Source organism: Coturnix japonica, chromosome 1, assembly GCF_001577835.2.
Source record: "Coturnix japonica isolate 7356 chromosome 1, Coturnix japonica 2.1, whole genome shotgun sequence".
NCBI lineage: Eukaryota > Metazoa > Chordata > Aves > Galliformes > Phasianidae > Coturnix > Coturnix japonica.
This window is the reverse complement of record NC_029516.1, coordinates 59981651-59988652: the sequence shown is the minus strand read 5'-3', so window position 1 is coordinate 59988652 and position 7002 is coordinate 59981651.

Here is a 7002-nt window from a genome sequence, read left to right as displayed (position 1 = left end):
TTCTCCCTCAGCAAGCGCTGAGAAATTGGCGCTCTGAGTCATTTCCTCCTGCTGGCGCTGACACCGAGAAGCTCGCACTCGGCGCCGCACGGCAGCTCACCCGGCCTTCCGCCTTGGTTGCAGCCAAACGGGGTCGGCAATCATCCCATGGTTCGCCCTGCGGCCTCCTCCTGCTGCCCTCCGCCTCACTATACCAGCTCTCAGCCTTTCTGCTAGGGCACCCGTCAGGCAGCTCGCCAGAAGCTGCAGGCAGGACAGCGAATGGCAGAGGCCAACCTAGTGCCAGAGCACCTGTACTGTGGGGAGTTTTTGAGAGCGAGCCCCGGCATAATGCTTGCAGTGTGCTTCCTTTCATCACTACTCATCTTGCAGATCAGCCTTTTCATCCCTCACTGTTTTCATAAACGTTTTTTCCCTCTGATCTGCCTGAGAGTAGTTGTAGAACGCTGTTCCATTTCAGCTCTCCTGTCTGAAGTGTCAGGTTCTGCCTGGTGTGATGTATGGGAATTCTCTCTTGTGTGGCGCTGGAGACTGGTTATAGAAACAGCAGTAAATCTCATATCTGCCTCTTTTCAGCCAGGTAAGAAAGTGCCATGCAATAGAATTACAATTCCAAAGAAACACAGGTAAACCATGCCACCCAAAATAAAAGCTCATGCGAACAGTGATGGCTGTTTAGGAGAGAAGAAAGATGGAGTGAAAGATGCAAAGCAGGAAGGCGAAGCGTCAAACAGATGCATATCAGAACAAAAAACAGTTTTACAGTAAGGATGGTGAAGTGCTGACACAGGTTGCCCAGAGAAGTGGTGGATGTCCATCCATGGAGATGCTCAAGGTCAGGCTGGAGGGGGCTCTGAGCAACCTGATCTGCTGCAAGTATCCCTGTTCACTGCAGGGGAGATGGACTGGGTGGCCTTTGAAAGTCCCTTCCAACTCAAAGGATTCTATGATTCTGTGATAACTGCTGTTCAGTGCTCATGAGGCTATTCAATCCATTCACCATCAATTATCTTCAGATTCACAGAATCACAGAATTATCAAGGTTGGAAAAGACCTAGAAGATCATCTAGTCCAACCATCACCAATACTTCCCGGCTAAATCATATTCATCAACACAACATCCAAACATTTCTTGAACACTCCCACGGTCAGTGACTCCACCACCTCCCTGGGCAGTGCATTCCAATGCCTGACTACCTTTTCTGAGAAGTAATACTTCCTAATGTCCAGCCTGAATGTGCCCTGGCACAGCTTGGAACCATTCCTTTTAGTTCTGTCACTGTCTACATGAGAGAAAAGGCCGACCCCCAGCTCACCACAACCTCCCTTCAGGAAGTTATAGAGAGCAATAAGGTCTCCCCTGAGCCTCCTCTTCTCCATGCTGAAACACAACTTCCAAACACAATGTAGAAACAGCAATACTGTGACAGGCCAAAAGTGTGTTTAATCCAGCATGCTGCCTCTGGTGATGCACAGGATCAAGGTCTACAGGCGTTACATGAGCAGAAAGGGCATCTAGGGGTACTTCCTGATACGCTCCTAGCCTCATGGTGTTTGTGCCACAGTGGTTTTAAAAAGATGGATTCCTGCTTAATGGTTGCGCATGGCTTTTCCTTCTGTTAATTTATCCATTTTTTTCTTTGAACACGTGTAAATTTTGGTATCTACAATATTTAGTGTTAATGAGTTTCACAGCTTGCCTCTGTCCTGTGGAAAAAAATACCACATTTTGCTTTGTTTTCAACTACCCGCTGGAAAATTTCACGTGAGAAATTCCCTTCTCCCCTCTGATATTGTGAGAAATACTGTCAACAGAAAGGAAGCTGAAAATATTCATTTCCTCTGTGCCATTTGTGATATTACAGACTGCTCTGGAATCCACTGTAACACAATGTTGCCCAGAGATGTGGTTTGTCTCCCATCCCTTGTAGACTTTCAAAGCGAGGCTGAATCAGACTCTGGGCAACCTGATCTAGCTGTGAGTATCCTTGTTCATTGCAAGGGAGTTGGACTGGATGTCCTTTAAAGGTCCCTTCCAACTCTAAGGATTCTATGATTCTGTGATATTTACAGCCATAATTACCTGCTATTTTGACATACCTATACTCAAATCCAGAAAGTCCTTCTGTATCTCTTTGCAAATAAATCTAGATTTGTTGAACTCTTTAAGACTGTTATCCTGAAGGGTTTAATCTCATCAACAAACGTTGTCTCTACTCTGTTTGCCTCCATTTCCATATCGTTTTCTCAGTCGCACCCTCTCAACTATTTCTCATCTTTTATCCAATCAACAAGAGCAGCCAGTAGAGCATCTTTTTTCCTGAGAGCTTATCTTCCTGAAGGCTTTGGTCATGATACTTGTCAAGTCTTTTGTAAGTTCAACCAATGAGACCTCTACTGTCTGTATGCTCGTGGAATCCTGAAAGGAAATTCCTGGACTAGGTAGGCAGGACTTCTTTTTACACAAGTCACACTGAGTTTGCCCTTTCTATGTGTATTTACCCAAACATCTTTTTCCATTCCTTATTGCAATTTCTACAGTGCCACCAGAAAATAAAGGGAAAGGAAAAACATTGTCCGGGCTGCAGACAGTGTTTGCTACTGCAAAGTCAAAACATCAAATTCTTGAGACTAGATGATGAAAAAGAGTGTTGTTTATAGCTGAGATGGCCTTGAACTGAAATAAAAATCAGAAAAGTGAGACCAAAATACTGAGAAGCCACCCAGCTTCCCTCAGACATGGACTGAGGACAATGTTCGTTTCTATGCTAAATTTTCCATTAATGCAAAGCATTCTGTGAATGTGTGACAGCACTGTTAAACCTTAGAAGTTTTAATGAATAAGTTGTTCACAGCTATGAAAGAATCCAGTAATTTATGTGCTTCCATTCCAAAGAGTTTCCACAAGTTTACTTCTCAGAAAGAGTGGTCAGGCACTGGAATGGACTGCCCAGGGAGGTGGTGGAGTCACTGACCCTGGGGGTATTCAAGGAACAACTGGATGTTGTGTTGAGGGACATGGTTTAGTGGGAGCTATTAGTAATAGGTGAACGGTTGGACTGGATGATCTTTTAGGTCTTTTCTAACCTTGGTGATTCTGTGATTCTATGATTCTAAGTTCTAGACATCCACAAGGTGAACGTGAGCTACAACATCTGGGTCCCCGTGAGCAGATGATGTATGTAGAACAGCCACAAAAACCCTGTACTTAGTACATCCCATTCATTTTGTTGGTGGGCAGATGAGCACAGCATTCCTTCTGTTTGCTATTCAAGTGCCAAAACACATCACCTGCAAAAATACAATCAGAACGATGTATTTTGATCTTTCTATTGTTCTTCTCCTTAGCTTTTCTAATAAAGTTTATTTAGTTTCCGTAGTTGTGGGAAAGTCCCTCCACTACTACTCAGTACTTCCCCCCATAAATAATACTCCATCTAAAATATGCTTTCTGCAGACACCACAATAGATACAAAGTGCACAATAAAACTATTTGATAGAACAAAATCTCAGCTACAAGATGTTATTTTTCCACAGTCACCACCATTAGCTATGCATTTTTGCCAGTGATGAACAAGAGCTCTTCATTTTGGGGTGTGACAGCTGCACATTGCTGTCCAGAATTGTGTCTTGTCTTTCACATCTCTGTCACCACCACTGAAATGCACCACCCACTGCCTCACTATGCTCACAGCCACTGTTTGGTTTCCCTAAGTGTTCAATAAGAGTCAAGGAATGTCAGTGGGTTCCATTTTTTTGCATGCAGAGGAATTCAGAGCCGCACCATGGCTTCATCTGCACTTCCATGTCAGATGCTATTCTGTCAGACTGCCCCTCTGCTGCCATCTGTCACACGGCAACAAAATGTAATGGGATATTGGCAGGAAGGTTCAACCTCTACTGCCATACCACCAACATCTGCCTCTGACATTGTGGACTAACATAATAAAATAGGAGGTATTACTTTCAGAGCATTTCTTGTATTTCAGAGGATGCGTTGTTTAATATCTTGGGCATACAATCAAATAACAAGAGAAGCTGAAATAATAAAAAGAAACTGGTGGTTCCAACTCCTGGTCTCCATTTTGGAAAAGAAAAATGGGATTCTCTGCAGAAAAAGGAAGATGAAGGCACAGGAGCCTCTCTCAGTTACAAGCTTGTGTCACCACCATGAAGAAGTGCTGGAGTGAGATGTAAGGTTTCAGCATAATCTGCAGGGAAGATCTATTCGTAGTAGCACCTTTCCCCAGTACTTGCTTCCTCATGCCTGTCCTCCTGCCATTCTCCACCAACCTGGCTGCGTGTGGGCTGTGTTGTAAAACGGATTACTGGAGTGATCTGGGTTTAAAAAATCCCTGATAAAAAGCGTAGGAGGAAGAAGTAATTGCTGTAGATGCTGAAGGGTGGAAAGTGCTTAAGCTGGCATCACAGTAAAGGACTACGGATTGCACAATCGGTTCAGAGAAAGAAACATCTAAAAATACCGTGAGGGGGAACACGGTAACAGAGCACCTGACAACCAGGAGAACACCAAGAAAAGGGCTGAAGGGGAAAGGTTTTTATGTGAAAGGGTAATAGAAATTGGGAACAAGCACGATGCCTCCTGCCGCTTCATTCCCACCCAATGGGGAAAAAGCATTTTTACACAATAAGCACTTTGTGAGCCTGTCACTTATTTCTACCGTGAGAAGCAAGAAAAACAACCCAAGAGTTAATCAGGAACAGAGTTTGTTCCCAGTGTTGATTCCTGCTAATCCTACAGCCACTCACCTTCCCGCCTCTCCTCACAGCCTCCCCAGCAGCGGCCATGGTGGCCTGCAGGTTCCTCCTGCCTCTTCCAGAAGGTTCTGACCACCCTGCCTCAGCTGCTGCCTGCCGCCTGGCTCTGCTTGGCTGGGTCAGCACCTTCCACAGCTCAGGAGAGAAAATGTCCACAGTGCTGATGGACTGAGGGCTTCAAGGAGACTTTTTGGTGGATGTTAGGTGTTACTGGAGGCAGAAAGCATGGTGTGGGAGCAGCTGCAAGCTGTGCAGTGGGGCAGAGGCCCAGCAGGCAGCAGAACTTGCCTCAGCTAGCTCCACCAAATGCATCCTTACCAAGTGATTCCAGAGCACTTGTCAAAACTGATCCACTCTGCCACCTTTTCAGGGAAGGGAGATGATTCCCTGTCAGCTCATTTTCCCCTATCTGAAGTAATTCCTAAGATGCCATAACTGATGAGTTGCTTCTTCCCCCTCCACGCCTGCTGGAAGAAATGGAAGAAGGGAAACAGAGCTATTGGCTTTTTATTTGGTGAGATTGGGAAAGAAAGGAGGCTGCAATTTTAGGATAATCTTTCACATACAATAGATAGAACAACATAAAAGCCAGCCAGCCAGGCCACTGGAAGACTCAGCAGTTCCTGCATTTCCTGATTCTGGAGGGACAGGATAAAGGGATATTATGCCGTTGCCTTTGATGAGCTCAAGAACTTGTGGATTCAATTCCTCCTGCTTGCCTGCTGGAACCCAGCTTGGTTCCCCCTGGAGACCTGGATGTCTCTGTCCCACACCTATAGGTGCAACTGCAGCTCTCATGTTTGCAAGTTCAGCTGATGGTGAGGCATGACATATGACATACGGAGGCACACGTGCACATCCTCATACATGCACACAACACTGATATGAAACAGCAGTGTGCTCGTGTGGCCAAGAATACCAGTGATATCCTGGGGTGCCTTGAAAAGAGTTCGGCCAGCAGGTCAAGGGAGGTGATCCTTCCCCTCTACAATACTGCTGAGGCTGCATCTGAAATACTGCATCCAGTTGTGGGCTCCCCAGTTCAAAAAAGACAGGGAACTGCTGGAGAGAGTCCAGTGGGGGGGCCACAGAGATGATGGGGAGCCCAGAGCATCTCTTTTTGAGGAAAGGCTGAGAGATCTGGGGCTGTTCAGACAGGAGAAGTCAGAGTAGGGGATTTTATCAATACTTATAAATATTTAATGGATGGGAGTAGAGTGAATAGGGCTAAGCTCTTCTTGGTGGTGGCCAGCGACAGGACAAAGGGCAATGAACACAAACTGGAGCAGTGGGAGTTTCAGCTGCACACGAATAAGAAATTCTTTACTTTGAGGATGGCAGAGCACTGGAACAGGCTGCCAGGGAGGTAGAGGTGTCATCTTCTCTGGAGATGCTCTAAATCCTCCTGGACACTTTTCCTGTGCAATTTACAGTAGGGAACCTGCTTTAGCAGGGGGGTTGCACTGGATGACCTCTGGAGACACCTTCCAACCACTATGATTCTGTCTGAAGAGGAAAATGACAGATACTTTTAAAGACAGACATAACAGGATGGGAAGAGGGGGACATATATATATTTACCAAAAATATCTTTTACATTAAAGCAGTATAAACAGCAAATCTTGCTTTCTTTGATGTTAGTGGAAGACCTTTTGAATGACTGGAGAAAGGAAGACGGTGAGGAAACTGCATTGTCGCCAGCTGAATGCTGACTGTCCTCATCCTTGAATTCCAGCATGACTGCTTTGAATGCTGCCAGCTGAGAGACAGGCCGGCCCCATGCATTTCACAGTGAGTGTCTCTCCGCAAAAAGCTCAACACTCATATGGTAGTTTAAAGCTACAGTGCAGTTCACCAGTCTAAATTAAAACTGAGGGAGTAGTACTACTACAGAGGTAGGCAGCAAACTGACCAAAAGCATTTCCAACGCTGAAGGGCTTCTGCAAAGCACTCCCCGGCGTTTCTCTTTCCTCGCAGCTCCCCCTGGCGGCCTCGCTGCCGGGTGGCAGGTACGCGGGTAGGCGAGCAGCCAAAAGAAGCCAGGACACAGCAGCCAGAGCGATGGAGACCAAGAGCTGGTAGCAACATAATCCAAAGGGACTGCAGGGATACCTACAGTCATTATGGGGAAGTGAACTTTAATTTTTCAGCTTTATAATTAGGCAAACCGAAAAGGTGCCAGCCAGAATAGCCTGTACCTTGAAATTAGCTTGAAACTTGGCA